Source organism: Trachypithecus francoisi, unplaced genomic scaffold, assembly GCF_009764315.1.
Source record: "Trachypithecus francoisi isolate TF-2019V2 unplaced genomic scaffold, Tfra_2.0 Lachesis_group1, whole genome shotgun sequence".
In the NCBI taxonomy this organism is placed as follows: domain Eukaryota; kingdom Metazoa; phylum Chordata; class Mammalia; order Primates; family Cercopithecidae; genus Trachypithecus; species Trachypithecus francoisi.
In genome coordinates, this window is record NW_022681454.1 from 33556955 (window position 1) to 33576471 (window position 19517).

The window sequence follows — 19517 nt, forward strand, 5'->3', positions numbered from 1 at the left end:
ACAAGCCCAAATCTTGTAACAAGATTAAATGTGGATGTACAAACATACGAATATATACCATTCATAAAAGCTATGTATACATTTGTATATGTCAGCAAGACTTTATCATAATTCATAATTTACATTAAAATTATAGTCTTTAATATTCCCTGATTTAAGTTTAATATTTAGATATAATATTGACATTATTATATTTTTACATCATATTAAAATATTTTTTAAAATTTTTATGTATGCATACAAACTCTAATTTTAATTAGAAAGTTCATATTAATCATCTTTCTCAGAGTATATTTTGAAAGTTACATGTTCTATAATGAAGGACGATGCCAGGGCAAGACTAGGGTGAACACCTGAGTCTTATTAAGCAAAGTTTAAGGAAGGTGTGTTTTACATTTATTTGAACACCCTTGAACTATTAAAGTTCAAGGGAAAAATTCTGAGATATACAGAGGTATTTTCCAGACAGGATTTTACTCTGTCACCCAGGCTGGAATGCAGTGTCATAATCTTGGCTCACTGCCCCCTCTGTCTCCTTGGCTCAAATGATCCTCCCACTTCATAATTATTATTTTGAGACGGAGTGTTGTTCTCTCACCCAGGCTGGAGGGCAGTGGCGCCGTCTCTGGTTGCTGCAAATTCTGTCTCCTGGGTTCAAGTGATTCTTGTGCCTCAGTCTCCCAAGTAGCTGGGATTACCCACACACACCACCACGCCCAGCTAATTTTTGTGATTTTAGTAGAGATTGGGTTTCACAATGTTGGCCAGGCTGGTCTGGAACTCTTGGCCTCAAGTGATCTGCCTGCCTCGGCCTCCCAAAGTGCTGAGATTACAGATATGAGCCACCGTGCCTGGCCTTATAACATATTCAAAAGTATCTGGGTAGAAACCCCTTCCTCAAAATGAGAGTTATTTAGTTAATTGGGGAAAAAAAAAAAAAAATATGTAGAATATACATTTTTTTCAAAAGTTTCTGTCTAAAATAAATGTGCATATATGGTTCAGCTCATGGCAAATCCTGTGAGATTAAATAACTGGAGAGGAGTGGGGACTTTCTTTCCATGGGTTTTTCCAGTATCCCTATAAGAAACTCCTGAGCGATCACGAGAAATCCTTACAAAATTTCACCTGCCAGTTTATAAGCTTCAATGAACTATCTTGCTTTTTCTGACATGAATATTTTTTTTCTCATGGGATAAATGGATTTGAGATATTGTTGCTTTTATGGAAATTGTAGCCATTTTATCATGACATTCCAGGGCAGTATTTCTTACCTATTTATACTTACCTTTGGTTCCAAAGATGTTTCCAAGTTTGTAAGTATTAGATAAGCATCTCTCCAGATTTAATCAGTGAAATTCTCAATACAATATTAGAATGTACCTTACTGCATAGCTTTGATGTATTACTTAAGAAAAGGAAAGATATATATCCTGGTTTGGTTTAATATGTCCCTTCAGAAGAAATTTGAATTGGATAGAAACAGTTTTGACATGTACTTGAAGACTATAAATGCTGTAAATGGCAGCTTTTAATCAGTGTGATAAATAGCAAAGGTCTGTAAATGGTATCAAATAATTTCTAAAAATGAAAACTAATTTTCCACTCCCACTGCTAGGAAATTTGTCAACTACAGTTTGATAGAACCAAAACATCTGCTCTTTGAAGCTGTGTAAACTCTCTCAGTAAAATGATGCATTATTTTGTTTTCAGATATACATTCATCTCTTTCCTAATTTAGTATGTTTATGAAGTACTGAGATAAGTTCCTGATTAAAAATTGTATGCAGTTAAAGACAGAAGTTTTGTTGCTTAAAGTTTTAGCTTTAGCTTTGCTCTCTATATTCTTTTTGAATTTCTTTCTTAGGATGTTAAAGAAGAACATGTATATGTGTTCCCTTTTCCAATTATTTTATTTTTGAAGTTTAAGAAAGTTAATACATGTAAACAATGTAAAACATCATTAAAATTAATAAGTATTTAATAACAGATATAATTATCAAGAATTGCATTAATTATCAAAGTGTTTCTTCTTCATTTAAAAATATATGTTTTCTTCAACAAAATGAGAAGGAAATCCACAGACTTGAAGAAAATATTTGCAAAAGACACAAAGGATAAAAAGGTGTTATACAAAATATACAAAGAACTCTAAAACTCAACAACAAGACAACAAACAATCCCATCAAAAGGGGACAAAAGACAAGCGGACACCTTGCCAGAAAAGATAGACAGTTAAAAGTAAGCATCTGGGCCGGGCGCGGTGGCTCAAGCCTGTAATCCCAGCACTTTGGGAGGCCGAGACGGGTGGATCACGAGGTCAGGAGATCGAGACCATCCTGGCTAACACGGTGAAACCCTGTCTCTACTAAAAAAATACAAAAAATTAGCCCGGCGAGATGGCGGGCGCCTGTAGTCCCAGCTACTCGGGAGGCTGAGGCGAGAGAATGGCGTAAACCCGGGAGGCGGAGCTTGCAGTGAGCTGAGATCCGGCCACTGCACTCCAGCCTGGGCAACAGAGTGAGACTCCGTCTCAAAAAAAAAAAAAAAGTAAGCATCTGAAAAGATGTTCAACACCTTATTTCTTTAGGGAATTTTAAATTAAAACAACAGTGAGATTCTACTATATAGCAATTAGAATAACCAAAATTCAAAACACTGACAACACCAAATGCTGCTGAGGGTGTGGAGCAAGAGGAACCTTCATTCACTGCAGGAGGGACGACAAAATGGTACAGCCACTTCGAAAGACACTTTGGCAGTTTTCTACAAAATTAAAAATACTCTTATGATATGATAGAGCAATCATGGTTCTCGATATTTACCCAGATGAATTAAAAACTTATGTTCACATAAATACCTTTACCTGGACATTTATAGCAGCTTTATTCCTAATTGCCGAAACTTTAAAACAATCAGGATACCCTTCAGTAGCAAGTAGATAAAGTGAGGTATAGCCAGAAAACAAAATATTACTCGGCACTAAAAGAAAAAAAAACAAAAACAAAAAAACACACCAAAAAAATGCAAAAACGCTATTAAGCCATGACAGGACATGAAGTAGATATAAATGCATATTACTAAGTAGAAGAAGATAATCTTAAAAGACTACATACTATTTGATCCAGCAATACAGCATTCTAAAACAGGTAAAACTATAGAGGCAATAAAGTGATTGTTTGCCAGGGATTAGGAGAGATAGATGAATGGACATAGATAATTTTCAGAGAATGATACTATTCAGAGTATGATACTACAGTGAATATACACTATTATACATTTGTCAATACCCAAAGAATGTACAACAGCAAGAGTAAGCCCTAATGGGCCGGGCGCGGTGGCTCAAGCCTGTAATCCCAGCACTTTGGGAGGCCGAGACGGGCGGATCACAAGGTCAGGAGATCGAGACCACCCTGGCTAACACGGTGAAACCCCGTCTCTACTAAAGAATACAAAAAACTAGCCGGGCGATGAGGCGGGCGCCTGTAGTCCCAGCTACTTGGGAGGCGGAGGCAGGAGAATGGCGTAAACCCGGGAGGCGGAGCTTGCAGTGAGCTGAGATCCGGCCACCGCACTCCAGCCTGGGCAACAGAGCCAGACTCCGTCTCAAAAAAAAAAAAAAAAAAAAAGAGTAAGCCCTAATGTAAACTATGAACTCTGGATGATGATTGTATGTCAATGTAGGTTCATAATTTGTAACAAGGGTCCCACTCTGGTGTGGAATATTGATGGAGGGGCATGTTGTGTGTAGAGAAAGGGGGTGTATAATAACACTGTGTACTTTCTGTTCAATTTTGCTGTGAACCCAAAATTGTTCTAAAAATAAAGTTTATTAGTAAAAAATGTGTTTCTTGATAACTAATTTTGGCATGCAGTTTTGGTCAGAAGTCTGTTAAATACCTACTGTGGGTCAGATACCATGTATATCCAACATAAACAGAACCAATAGGAGAGAGAGAGAGTGTGTGTGTGTGTGTGTATATATATCCACATATAGACATAAAACCATATATATTACCCTATATATTATATAAATATATATGGAGATAATTTTATTATAAGATGTTTACACACATGGTATTTCAGCTGAGATTTCCCATGTCATGCTGTCTGCAAGCTGGAGACTCAAGAAAGCTAGTTGTGTGGTTCAAACGTCTGACAGCTGGAGAACTAATGATATAGATGGCATAGATTCCAGTCTGGCCAGAGAACCAGCAGTGCCAAGGGCAGGAGAAGATTGATGTTCTAGTTCATTCAGTCAGGCTGACTTAATTCAAGCTTCCTCTACTTTTTTGTTTTATTCATGTCTTCAATGGATTAGATAATGCCTGCCCACCTTGGTGAAGGAAGACCTTCTTTATTTAGTCTACTGATTCAGATGCTAATCTCTTCCAGAAACATCCTCACAGATACACAAGTCATTCCTCACAGATCAACCAGTTATTCCTATGGCCTAGTCATGTTGAAACATAAAATTAGCAACTCGTAGTTTATTGTGAATGTAAAGATGAAAAAAAAAATTGTATATCTAAAGGAACTCACTGTTTAGTACGAAAGAAGAATAGATGGTATTTAAAATCTTATTATCCTGTTTGAATTCTAAGAAAGTTTCCTAGGGAAAATGATTTGAGGACAGAAAGGGAGATTATTTCAAAAGGAAAAACAATCTGAAAAAATATGCAAAAGCAAGAATAGAGGCAAAAATATAAACATTGCTATCACTGGAATATACAGTGTCCTGTGTAATACAATGGGACATGGATAAAAATTACATGGGGCCGGTCTAGCATGGTCTTGCAAGCTATACCTAGGAACTGGATTAGTGCATTTACTAGGTAATGGGTAAATATTAAGAAATTTTAAGTAACAGTATGGTCTTTCACAATCTGTACCCCGACCCTTTATCTCTGTGACCTCAGCTTCTATGATTTCTTTCCTCACTTTTTTATCCTAGCAATTCAGATGTTTTCAACATGTCTAGCACGCATCTGCTTTGGGCCTTTGTTGCAGTTTCATTTTGTTTATTGTGGTTCCCACTTAGAACAGTGCCTGGAAAATAACAGGCATTCAGTTTTAAAAAAATGTGTTTAATTAATGATTTTACACATTTGTTAAACAAAATTTAGACATGTGTGCCTAATTGCTTATTTCAGTGGACATTTTTTCTATCCATTTCCATGTTAACAATCTTCACTTGACTCACTAAATTGTAAGTTTCTTTAGCACAAAGATCTTATCTTGCTCACTGTTGAATCCTGAGCACATGAAATATAATAGCTGCTTAATATATAACGGATGAAAGAGTGAAACCACAACTATCATTCCACTCTTTGTAAACTCCGTTTTCCTAGCATCTCTCTTACATGACCATGCCTTCCACTCAGGCATTCCAGTGTCTTTTTATTGACTCTTCTCCTGAGTGTCCTCTAGGTGTTGAAGTTTCTCAAGAGCACATCCTAGGCTCCTTTCTATTCTACACACTTTTCCTGATTTTTTTAATGAAATTAATTCTATGGTGATCTGTCTGAGGATGTAATAAATGTGTTGATTTTTTTAATTTATTTTTTATTTATTTATTTTTTTGAGACAGAGTCTCTCTCTGTTGCCCAGGCTGGAGTGCAGTGGCGCAACCTTTGGCTCACTGCAAGCTCCGCCTCCTGGGTTCACGCCATTCAGCCTCCAGAGTAACTGGGACTACAGGACCCCACCACCACGCCTGCCTAATTTTTTGTATTTTTAGTAGAGACGGGGTTTCACCATGTTAGCCAGGATGGTCTCGATCTCCTGACCTCATAATCCGCCCTCTTCAGTCTCCCAAAATGCTGGATTATAGGCATGAGCCATGGTGCCCCGCCTGTGTTGATCATTTTTTTAGAGTCAGCAATTTTAATATATGAATAAGTTTGTCCTATGATTTTAAGATATTTTATACAATTTTTAGAGGATATATTGATATAAATGGTTACTAACAGTAACCATTAATATCAATAATTTTTCAGAAAATAATTTTTCAGAAAATTATCTGAGATTTATTAGCAGATCGACCTCATGCCAAAATTAACCTGTTTTTGAGACTGGGCTTTTGGGGTGCTTCATGATCTCTGTCGATAGTAGTAATAATAATAAATATTGTTAATTAATTAATTAATTTTTTTTTCAGACGGAGTCTTGCTCGGTCACCCAGGCTGGAGTGCAGTGGTGCGATCTCGACTCACTGCAAACTCTGCCTCCCGGGTTCACGCCATTCTCCTGCCTCAGCCTGCCGAGTAGCTGGGACTACAGGCTCCCGCCACCACGCCCAGCCAATTTTTTTTGTATTTTTAGTGGAGACAGGGTTTCACCATGTCAGCCAGGATGGTCTCCATCTCCTGAGCTCGTGATCCACCAGTCTCGGCCTCCCAAAGTACTGGGATTACAGGCGTGAGCCACCGTGCCCGGCTGTATGTTTTTTAAAACTTCTTAATTCAGCTTTGTGATATATTTCACCATTGTTCTATGGTGAAAATAGGGATGGCATTAATCACATTAGTCTCAATTAAAGTAAGATTTAGAAAGCTTGGGGACATCTAGGATTTACTGAATTACTACTTGTGCCAGGTGTTACAGTAAATGTCACCTATATGGTCCCTCATTTAAATCCTTCCCAGAAACCTGTGAGGTTTAAGTATGATTTCTATTTTGGAAATACAGAAAATGAAATACAAAAATTTAAAGTTACTCAAAGTCACAGAGCTAGAGATATAAATATGCCATATCCAGATATGTCTCATTCAAAATACAGTACATTGTCCTGCAAGAATGTTTTTAAAACTGATGCCATAGTTGGAAGGTTTCCTGAAGCACTAGGAGTCACTTCTGGGATCAGAGATAGCAGAGGTGGCTTGATCCTTGACCTTTGGTCTCAGCAAAATATGCTTTTCTTTTACGTGTTGTACATGCAGGAGTTTTATATTTTAAAAAATCCCATAGAATTTAAAACATCAAGAGTGAACTTTATGAACTTCAGGTGTTAATGATGTGTCAATGCAGGTTAATCAATTATAACAAATGTATGTGGGGCAGGGGTATATGGGAAATCTTGCTACCTTTCACTAAGGTTTTGCTGTGAATCTTAAAAAAAAAAAGTTACCAACGTGTCATTTGACTCAACATGGATCCACTTGAAATTTAGTGGAATCACTTAGTTGATACAACTCACAGAAATGGCAACTATAATATTTCATTGACTATAATATATATTTTGACAATATATTATATATATATAATCATATATGTATGTTACCATTTGATATGCCAATTATACCTAGTCTAAAATTTGTTCTAACTGGAGGGAGTGACAATATTAATGAACTTATTGAGCAGCTTAATATTTATATTAAAGCATGCTAGATATTCTATGCTGTCTTTAAGAGTGTGAATAGAAATTTTTTTCTCTTCTTGTCCCTAATTCTCTCAACCCACTTTTGATTTGCATCTTCAAAAACATGTCTTTCATATTGAGAAATAATTTATTCAGTTCTTACATTAACTACTTCCCTCTTTTCTCCTCCATACCAATTTTATCCATATCTGCAGTTTCAAAATGAAATTTTGTTATCATAATGATAGCACCACTATCTAGAGCTTATTATGGTGGTGTTTTAGGTGCTAAAGCATTTTATACATATTAAGAGTAAGTCCCTTAGTTATCACAGTAACCTGAAAGTGTTACATATAGAGAAACTGAGGCTAGAAAGATTATGTAACTCTCTTAACATCACATATTCATTAAGAAGAATCAAGAACAAAAGCTGGACCATTTGTTCTTGATCACCACCGAGAACTGGTCCTTCACATGACAAGTGCTGTCCGCATAATTTTGGCTTTTACTACAAAAACCCTCACTGTTTATTAGTGCATAATTTACCTGATGCCTGAAATACAGACCAAAAAAGACCTGTCTGGGAGGTTGCAAAGCTGAGCACAGAAAGATGTGGCTGCTCCCTGGGTTAAATTAGCAATGCTATTCTCAGGAGGTTAATTATCACAAATTAGGAGCTTTCAATAGTCTGGAAGCATCAGGGAAGAAATAACAGATTAGTACTGATAAAATCTCATGGGCTCTGATGGGAAGCACTTTATATTGACACTAATGAAAAAATCAGAAGCAACCAAGCTTTGAATGCTCAGAAATTTCAGGTTTCAGCATATTAAGAATTCAGTCAAATAAGACTTAAAAGAGCTTTAGGATTACAGCAATTGAGCGAAAGGATGACTCTCGAAGATGGACTAAAACTTTAGGAAAATTGTTCGCCATTTTTAATGCATTTTCTGAGAAACATGTATTTATACCTGATTTAATAATTTTGTTCTGTTTTGAAATTAAAGTTTGATTAGAAAAGAGTAATGCTCCATTTCAGTAGCTAAAGATGTTTCATATGACCATGTCTTCTACCTTAGTCAGGTACTTTGTTCTGGTCAAATAAGAGAGTATGTTTAAATCCTGAGGTTCAGTGAAGCCTTTGCTACTTTCTTCCTATCAGCCTTCTTCCTAGCACAAACAAAAGCAAAACAACTAAACTTTCTCCACACACTCTGGAAAATTATCAGTGTTGGAGCTTCATTTCTATAATATGAAGTTTTCTTACAAGGATTTTTTAAGTGTCATGACCTTAAATGTAAAGCTTTACTCATTTTTGGATAATTAAAAATTTTGAATTTGGAATTTTTACTATGAATTATAGTGAAAAAATTTAATATAAACACTACTAGAAATGGAGAAATGTTACTCTATTGGGACTAATCACTTTAAAATATGCTTTTCTTTCTTACTTTAGAAAATATATTGTGACTACTTTTAAATTATAAAGTAGTACATGTTAATTATAGAATATTCAGAATCTATAGAACAAATAGTAGAATGTAGAGAAAATATTCACAATCCAAACAAGATTCTGATTTTCAAAATCAAGTTTAGTGATTTTTTTTTTCTAATTTCAATTTTTATTTTAGATTCAGGGGCTACATCTGCAATTTTGTTACAGTGGTATAGTGTGTGATGCTGAGATTGACATTTCTATTGATCCCATCAAATAGTGAACACAGTACACAACAGGAAGTTTTTCAGGCCGTATCCCCTTCTCTCCCTCTCTCCATTTTGAATCCTTAGTGTCTACTGTTTTCCTCTTCATGTCCATAGGTACCCAAGATTTAGCTCCCACTTACAAGCAAGAACGTGATATTTCATTTTATTTCTGCATTAATTAGCTTAGGATGACTGACTCCAGCTGAATCCACGTTGCTTTGAAGAACATGATTTCCTTCTTTTTATATGTCTACATAGTATTCCATGTTATATATGTACCACATTTTCTTGACCCAATCCACCAATGATGGGCACATAACGTTGATTCTTTGTCTTTGCAATTATGAATAGTGCTGTAAAGACCATACAAGGGCATGTGTCTTTTTGATAGAATGATTTAGTTTCCTTTGGCTTTATATCCAGTGATGGGATGGCTGGGTTCAATGATAGTTCTATTTTGAATTATTTGTGAAATCTCCAAACTGCTTTCCACAGTGACTGAACTGATTTACATTCCCATCAACAGGGCATAAACTTCCTCTTTCTCTGCAGCCTCGCCAACAACTGCTCAAATTTTTGTATTTTTTACTTTTTAATAATAGCCATTCTGACTGCTGTGAGATGCTATATCATTGTGATTTTGATTAGCATTTTTCTGATGATTAGTGATACTCTGCCTTTTTTTCATATATTTGTTAACTGCATGTATGTCCTCTTCTGAGAAGTGTCTGTCCATCTCTTTTGTCCATTTTGAAATTTGGTTATCTTTTATATTCTTAATGATTTGTTTAAGTTCCTTATAGATTCTTGTAGATTCTGGATATTAGATCTCTATCAGATGCATAGTTTGTGAAGATTGTCTCTCTGTTCACTCTGTTGATAGATTCTTTTGCTGTGCAGAAGCTCTTTACTTCAGTTAGGGGCCATGGGTCATTTTTGTTTTTGTTGCAATTGCTTTTGAGAGCCTAGTTATAAATTATTTTCCAAGGCCAATGTCCGGAAGGAAATTTCCTAGGTTTTCTTTGAGGATTTTTATTTTTATTTTATTTTATTTATTTATTTGTTTATTTATTTATTTATTTATTTGAGATGGAGTCTTTCTCTGTCACCTAGGCTAGAGTGCAGTGGCACGATCTCAGCTCACTGCAACCTCCGCCTCCCAGGTTATAGCGACTCTCCTGCCTCAGCCTCCCAAGTAGCTGGGATTACAGGTGCGTGCCACCACACCCAGCTAATGTTTGTATTTTTAGAGAGGCGGGGTTTCACCGTGTTGGCCAGTCTGGTCTCGAACTCCTGACTTCAAATGATCTGCCCGCCTTGGCCTCCCAAAGTGCTAGGATTGAGGATTTTTATAGGTTAAGGTTTTACAATTAAGTTTATAGCCAGTGAAGAGAGAGAGGTTTCTGCAATGCGTTTCATAGGCTTTGCTTGCTGAAGCAATTTTTGGTGGTGTAATTCCGGCTGCATTCCAGTAGGTGGTGTTTAACAGTAAGAGAAAGCAAGTAGGTTCTCAGTCTTGCACCCGTTTTGTATTTCAGTACATACACAGCAGGGCTCTGTGGAGGGGAAGCAGTTGGGCAAAAGATGACTCTCTCTCCAAGTTCATTCTCTGTCCTTGGTGGAACTACTGGCTCTGTACCAGCATTGTCTTTGCCCCAAGGGAGGCTTTGGCAGCTTGCACTCCCTCCTCCCTTCGGAGCACTTGCAGCTAAGAGTTAAGTCATAGGAGACCCACAACTCCCTGGGGCCTGCTGGTCTCCTGTGCTTTTTAGAGCAAATTGTGAGATATGTTTGCTGGTGGTTTGGTGAGGCAGTGGGTCAAGGATGGAGGATCCCAGAGCAGGGCAGTGGAACTGTGGATGTCCAACTGGTATGGCACCCACAGCCCTGGGTTTTCATCCTGGCAGACAGCTGTGGGCCTGCCCAGCTTGCACTCCCACAATCCAGTGGGTCTCCCTTTGGTCGAGCACTGGCTGTGCTGAGGGGCCCACTACTCCCACACTGCTAAGAAGACACAGATGGGGCAGTGAAGACTGTGCTGTGGGCACCATCCTGTAGGAGTCAAAAGGCAGGTTGTCTTGGGAGGGACCAGCAGGCAAGGGGGCATGTGGATCAGATATGCTTCAATCCCATATCAATGGCAGCCCTGTTCCCTCCAAGTCCAGCAGACAACAGGAGCTTCAACCACTCGGTCCAACATGGAGAAGCTTGGGGGATGGGCATCTATGCTTGTGATTTGCCACAGCTGTACTGCACAGCAAAACCTTCTGGGCTCCATGAAGGTTCAAGCTGCACATCTACCTGCTTTCCAGGCAGCTCCTCCTCTCAGTACAAAGGTCTATGGGGGTTGTGGGAGCTTATCCTATAGCTAGGATACCAGAGGTCCATGGGGTATTATTACCCCAGGTTTTCTCACTCCTTCACTGGGTTGAGGAACTGGGGGGCAATCCTAGTGGCCCTGTGACTCCAAGCAGACTTCCCAGCTTACTCTTTCTTCAACCCCAGCATCTGTGTCGCCTCTATGGACTTTTAGTGTTTTCTCTCAAAATATCTGTTGGAAGTGTGCTGGTTTATTTGGTATTTTGGTTCCTCTTGGTGGAAGAGGTGTTTTCTGGCTATGTCTGGTTGACCATCTTGCCTGGTTTCCTCAAGATTATTTCTCTTCTTAAAAAACTGGTGTATTTTTATGGAGTCTTTTCTCTCTTTATCATTATATTTTTATGATGTATAAAATATTTTAATTCTATTTTTTAAAGCCCTATAATAAAAGCATTTCATGTTCTAAGAAATTATTCCTACATAGTACAATCAACAGTGGCAATAAATAGGACATTAAGCCAAATAATTAGGGGAGGCTTATATTATAAAAGCATAAATAATTATTAATAACAAATATCTGAGATTCTTACATAATTTTTAAACTTTTATTTAGGTTTGGGAGTACAGGAGAAGGTTTGCTACATAGCTAAACAGGTGTCACAGGGGTTTTTTGCACATATTATTTTGTCACCCATGTATTAAGCCCACCCATGGATTGCACTCCCACAATCCAGTGAGTCTCCCTTTGGCATGTACCCTGGGAGCAGGCCCGACTGACTAGACTGGTCACAAGCCTTCTGCATCCAGGTCACTGAGCCAGTCCAGGTGTTCCAGGTCACAGGGGTCAGTACCCACTAGTCATACTTTTCTACTCCACTCTCTCCTCCCACCCTCCCCACTCAAGTAGACTGCACTGTGTGTTGTTTCCTCTTGTGTTCATAAGTTATTATTTAGCTCCCACTTATGAGTGAGGACATATAGTATTTGATTGTATGTTTCTGCATTAGTTTGCTAAAGATCATAGCTTCCAGCTCCATTCACAAAAGACATGATCTCTTTCTTTTTCATGGCTGCATAGTATTCCATCCACAATATATATGTACTATATTTTTTTTATCCAGTCTGTTATTGATGGGTGTTTAGGTTCATTCCATGGTTTTGCTATTATGAATAGTGCTGCCATGAGCTTTCAAATACATGTGTCTTTATGGTGGAATGATTTATATTCCCCTGGGTATATGCCCAGTAATAGGATTGCTGAGTTGAATGATAGTTCTGCTTTTAGTTCTTTGAGGAATCGCCATATTGCCATACTGCTTTCCACAATGGTTGAACAAATACATACTCCCACAAGCAGTGTATTAATGTTCCCTTTTCTCCAGAAACTCGCTGTTAGCCCGATGGGGTTCCCTTTGTAGATCACCTGCCCATTCTTTCTAGTTGCCTTCAACATTCTTTCTTTCATTTCAACCTTGAAAAATCTGATGATTATGTGTTTTGGGGATGATCTTCTTGTGTAGAATCTGGCAGAAGTTCTCTGTATTTCTTGAATTTGTTGGCCTCTGTAGCAAATTTGGGGAAGTTTCCATGGAAGATATCCTGAAATGTTTTCCAAGATGTTTGTTTTCTCCCTCTCCCATTCAGGAATGCCAATGATTGGTAGATTTGGCCTCTTTATGTAATCCCATACTTCACAAAAATTTTGTTCATTCCTTTTTATTCTTTTGTCTTTATTTTGTCTGATTGTCTTATTTCAGAAAACAGGTCTTTGAGTTCTGAGATTTCTCCTTCAGCCTGGCTTATTTTGCTGTTAATACTTGTGGTTGCATTGGGAAATTCTTGTATTGTGTTATTCAGCTCTGTTAAACCCATTAAGTTCTTTTTTATACCTGCTATATTGTCCTTCAGCTCTTGTGTCACTTTATTGTGATTCTTATTTTCCTTGGATAGGGTTTTGCCATCCTCCTGAATCTCGATGATCTTTCTTCCGCTCCATATTCTGAGTTCTATTTTTGTCATTCCAGCCAGTTCAGCCTGGTTAAGAACTGTTGTTGAAAAACTAGTGAGGTCATTTGGAGAACATATGACACCCGGGCCATCTGAGCTACTGGAGTTCTTGCATTATTTTTTTTTTTTTTCTCATCTCTGCATGTGGTTGTTCCTTTAACTGCAGTATAAATTGAATATAGTCAATAAATTTTTTTGGATATTTTCACTAGGCTGAGGCTTTGTGCAGGGTCTTTATTTGAAGCTGGCTGCTTGTCTCTGGTTTCAGACAGGGGTATGTTAGTGAGGTTTTTGGTGTTGAAACTTTGGGTATGATCCAGCAGGAGGCACTTAGGCTTATTGGTAAGTTGGTAAACTCTTGCTTGGTCATGTGACTCCCCTAGGTTTCCTCACAGTTGCAGCCGTGTTTCCTCTCAATGCTCTGAAAGTGTGGGTTCCTCTCCTCCTTGAGTGCTGGCTATAGTTCATGACCTGGTACACCTGGGCTGTCCATTGCAGCTCAGAAGTGATTTCAGTGTTTATGTTCCTTCCTCAGCTTAGAGGCAGCAGAGGAATAGATCTAGTAGTGATTGTGGAAGATAGTTGTTTGCTTGTCTCCTCAGGGCTCCACTCCAGATACATGAAAGTCAGAAATCACTCAGTGCAGTCAGCCCAGGATGGAAGGTCTGTGCCGTCGGCCAAAGTCAGGGGTTCCCTGCCTGGTTATGAGCAGTGGGGAGACGGAGGTGGGGGTGGGCGGTGGGACCCATGGAATACAGACTAGCTTCCTCTCCTTGGGTTTCCTACAACTCATTGGACTTGTGGGTAAGTCACTTAGGGTCTTTTCTCCTTTGTTAGTCTGAAGGTGCCAAGGCCAGATCCCCTGCAGAGGCAGTGACAGAGAGTCTGTTGCCCCTGAAGGCTCTGTCCAGGGAGTTCCTGAGTTCCTGCTGGCTCAATAGTTCTGGTAAGGGGTGCCTGTAGGCCCAGGCCTGGAGGACCTCCCCAGTGAGGAGATAAGAGAATGGACACCCCTTAACAGTCTGGCCACTTTTCTGTAGGGCTGCTGCGGTATTCTATAGGTCTGCTCCAGTATCTAATCACTGTATTTTCTAGTATCTGGAAATGTCACCAATGAAGATTGTGAAGCAGCAAAGATTGCAGCCTGTCCATCCCTCTGAGAGCTTTGACCTAGGGAGGCACAAGCTTCTTGCCAGCCCAAAGGCACCTGTAGAAGGTGACTAGAAGCCCCAGTTGGGTGGTCTCATCCGGTGGGGAGGAATGGGATTGGGTACCCACTTGAAGAAGCAGTCTGGTCTCGTTTTGGTCGGGCAGCTGTGCTGTGCTGGGGAATCCCTTCTGCCCAGAGTCTGCTGGGACTCTCCAAAGTCCAAAGCCTGAAGGTGCCCAAACAGCAAACATGGCCACCTGACTCTCCCCAGGGGAGCTCCTGCTTAGGGAGGTGCAACAGACTTCTAAGCTGTTGCTGCTCAGCTGCCTGGATTCAGTCTCTTTCCTAAGGATATATACAGGGGTCTAAGCTCCCACTTTGCTGGAGCTACTGCTACTTTGGCTGGAAAGACCAAGTATCTAAGGGTCTAGTGTTCCCACACATGCCTGAGTGACTGCTCTGTCGAGACTCCACATAATTCTGTTTGTCAGACCGAAAGCCTGGTAGAGTAGGTTCACAGGAAGATCTCCTGACACAAGGGTTGCAAAGATTCCTGTGAGAAGTGTGGCTTGCCAAGACCGCTCATTCACTCGCCACTTCCCAGGGCAGGGGAGGTTCCCAGGTGGGTCATTGTCGTGTCTCTTCTTCATTCTCCTTGGGTCAAGTTGTTTTCTTGATTAGTCCCACTGTCAGTACCTAGATGCTTCAGTTGAAGGTATCGTAGTTACTTGCCCCTTCTGCTCCTCTCTGTGAGAGCAACGCACACTAGCTGCTTCTAGTTGGCCACCTTGGCCACTCCCTCATAATATTATAAGAAACTTATTTTATATCATTCAAATAATATTATTTGATAAGTTTAGAAGACGATAAAAGAAAATTAATTACCCATAGTCTCACTACCTGGAGCCAATAATCTGTATTTTCTAGAACCAATGGTCTAAAATTAATGTAATTTTCATTTTGTATATAGGTGTGTGTGTACATATATATAGATTTCCTTTACTCTCATATTCTCATAGTATTTAAATAATTCAACCAAATCTAAGTCTTCATTTAAAAATATTTTCTCTCAACATTACATCATTCTTATAATTTTAAATTTAATTAAAGTAACATATGTATACAGTTTTTGTCAGATTTTTGAAACTCATTAACGTTATTAATCCTCATATCAAAACTATTATCTTCTTTTTTGTGTGTGTGTGGTTTTGTTTTGTTTTTTTGTTGTTGTTGAGACGGAGTCTCGCTCTGTCGCCCAGGCTGGAGTGCAGTGGCTGGATCTCAGCTCACTGCAAGCTCTGCCCCCCGGGTTTACGCCATTCTCCTGCCTCAGCCTCCCAAGTAGCTGGGACTACAGGTGGCTGCCACCTCACCTGGCTAGTTTTTTGTATTTTTTTAGTAGAGACGGGGTTTCACTATGTTAGCCAGGATGGTCTCGATCTCCTGACCTCATGATCCGCCCGTCTCGGCCTCCCAAAGTGCTGGGATTACAGGCTTGAGCCACCGCGCCCGGCCAATCTTCTTTTTTAAAACTCGGGAAACTGAGGTTCAAGGAAAATGTTGAATTGGCTGAAGTCACAGGATATAATGACCAAGAACTCCATAATGGCCCTTATAATCTAAAATGCTTAAAATCTTCCACATCAGTATATTGACTTCCTATCATATATACTAGGTGATACATGACTACTCTATTGTTAGATATCTGATTGCTTCCAGTCCTTCACTAAAGATGTTATGAAAGCAATTGCAACACAAGCAAATTTGACAAATGGGATCTAATTAACTAAAGAGCTTCTGCACAGCAAAAGAAAACCATCATCAGTGAACAGACTACCTACAGAACGAGAAAATTTTTGTAATCTCTCCATCTGACAAAGGTCTATTATCTAGTCTGTAGGGAACTTAAACAAATTTACAAGAAAACAACCCCATTAAAATGTTGGCAAAGGACAAGAGACACTTCTCAAAAGAAGCTCAACATCACTGATCATTAGAGAAATGCAAATCAAAACCACAATAAGATACCATCTCATGCCAGAAAGGATGGCAAATATTAAACAGTCCAGAAACAACAGATGCTGGCAGGGCTGTGAAGAAAAAGGAATACTTTTATACTTTTGGTGGGAGTGTAAATCAATTCAACCATTGTGGAAGACAGGGTGGCGAGTCTTCAAAGATCCAGAGGCAGAAATACCATTTGACCGAGCAATCCCATTACTGGGTATATACCAAAAGCAATATAAATCATTATATTGTAAAGAAACATGCACATGTATGTTCACTGCAGCACTACTCACAATAGCAAAAACATGGAACCAACCCAAATGTGCATCAGTGATAGACTGGATAAAGAAAATGTGATACATATACACCATCGAATACCATGCAGTCATAAAAAGGAATTGGATAATGTCCTTTGCAGTGACATGGATGGAGCTGGAAGCTGTTATCCTCAGCAAACTAATGCAGGAATAGAAAACCAAACACCACATGTTCTCCTTTATAAATAGCTGAATGATGAGAACACATGGGTGGAACAACACACACTGGGGCCTGTTGGGGGTGCCCAAGAAAGGGAGGAAAAGCATCAGAAAGAATAGTTAATAGATGTTGGGCTTAATACCTAAGTGATGAATAGATCTGTGCAGCAAACCACCATAGCACACATTTACCCATGAACGTAACAAACCTGCATATTCTGCACATGTACCCCAGAACTTAAAAGCTGAAGAAAAAAATAAAATAAAACAAAAAGTATAAGATTAAAAAAATAAAAAAAGAAGAAATAAAAGAGAGAAAAAAAAGATGTTCCCAATCTATTTCTAAAATTGTCTATTTTTATTATTTTCTATATAATAAGTGCATAGAATTAGAATTAGACTAAAATATACTACATTTGTATGGTTCTTGCATTTATGTTTCTAACATACTTTCTGGAAAGCAGCACCCAAATAACACCCTAAGTCACAACATTCATGAGGAACCATTTCATAGAGATAGGCTGCTAGTTGTTCTCCAAAAGTCCTCACTCCCTTCTTCTATAGTGATTAAAGATTTATCTGGCACATTGTTGACCAGCTAACATGTTAATGTCCCAGCTTCTCTTGAAGGCAAGAGTGGCCATATGATAAGATTCTGGCTAATGAGTTATAGGCACAGGTAATACTTGCAATTTTGGGTCCAAGCTTTTGAAAAGAAAAAAAGCATATATTTCTTCTTTTCCCAGTCTGAAAGCTGGAATGATAAAGTAACAGTGAGTCATCACTGATCATAGAGCAAAGGTGAGCCCTATACATAATATAATAATTGAGTAGAAAGATTTTGGGTTCCTACAAGTTTCAACCCAGCAAATAGTCCTAAACCAAACTGATACACAACATATGTGTGCTGTATATGTATGTATTCTGTTGGTCACCATATTTTTCAACCTTTTGTTGTATTGATTTAGCCTATATTGTTGCATATACACACACACCCAGTATGCTGATGGGCTTGCTTACAATTACCTTTTCTTTTTTTCATGTATCAGTATGGCACCTCCTTATTCATCTGATTACTACTGATTTTCCAAATGAATTTTTTTTTACTTGAAATTTTCATTTTGAATTGCTTGTTTTTGCATCTGGCTTCCGTTAACATTTTTCTCTCAGATTTACAGCAAACGATTTACACTCTCTGTTTCTGTTGGTAATTTTTTTATAATATAATATTAAATAAAAACAAAACAAATACACAAAAAGTCCACACTAAACATATTAAATAATGACAAACAATCTAAGTGCTGTCCTTCAATCTATCTATCCATCTATCTATCTATACTGTTTATGTGGGTGTTTGCAGAACTATACTTTTTTTTTCAAATGAGCAGCAATATAGTGACAGGGACAACAAGTTATTTCCAAGGAAACAGACAAGTTGTAAGTTACAGGCACTATTTAAATCATTTAAGATTTATACACTTTCTAAATTCAGTGTTGACATTCTCAAAAAGTCTTTGTGTTATGGTCTTGAATATGTGTGTTTAGGCCGGGTGCGGTGGCTCAAGCCTGTAATCCCAGCACTTTGGGAGGCCGAGGCGGGCGGATCACGAGGTCAGGAGATCGAGACCATCCTGGCTAACATGGTGAAACCCCGTCTCTACTAAAAAAATACAAAAAATTAGCCGGGCAAGGTGGTGGGCGCCTGTAGTCCCAGCTACTCGGGAGGCTGAGGCAGGAGAATGTCGTAAACCCGGGAGGCGGAGCTTGCAGTGAGCTGAGATCCAGCCACTGCACTCCAGCCTGGGCAACAGAGCCAGACTCCGTCTCAAAAAAAAAAAAAAAGTGTCTTTATGTGTTTCTGTCTTTTATGTCTACATACACGTCTATATATCTTCCTCACATCGTGTTGTAGTTCTCATGTAACAAAAAGTTTGCATTGTATTATATAAACTAATAGCTAATTACTTTTTCTTTTTGGCAGCTTAAGAAACTACCTATGAATTGCTTTGGGATTGAATTCTGTAATTGCCACATTTCTTCAGACCTATTTATGGAATAAACATGCACTTAAATTTTACTTTTTATATAGAAGCTAATTAAGAAAAGGCAAGAAAATAGAATGCAGTGAAAATAGTGGAGTCAGGATATCAACAAGGGATCAGTATTCTTACACATAGACAGAAACTGAAATAATCAGTTTCTGAGTGTTGGGACAAAATACAGAAACCCCCAAGTCTCTAACATAACTGAGAGATGAGGGAGGCAACTTGCGCCTGAGGCAGTAAACTTTTCCTTGTGGTGTAATCTTTCTACTGCTCCCAGATCCCCAGGTATACAAAAACAGACTGATGTTCTGATTCATCCTTAAAAATTTAATTGTAATCTATTGAAAATATGATCCACAGGATCAGGCCCACAGCAATCATGTAGCTAAAAAATAGTCCAGGAAGCAGAATGTAGTTTTAATGTAACTTCTTATACATGTATTTGCCAA

At 38.6% G+C, this 19517-nt stretch overlaps 1 long non-coding RNA gene across 1 annotated transcript in view; it reads right to left on the reverse strand.

The window, feature by feature from the left end:
* Positions 1-19517, reverse strand: part of LOC117086325 — an 88590-nt gene that overhangs the window by 50046 nt on the left and 19027 nt on the right. The window contains exon 3 of the long non-coding RNA XR_004438286.1: positions 2867-2982. This is a non-coding gene — a long non-coding RNA (uncharacterized LOC117086325). The remainder of the gene's footprint in view (positions 1-2866; positions 2983-19517) is intronic.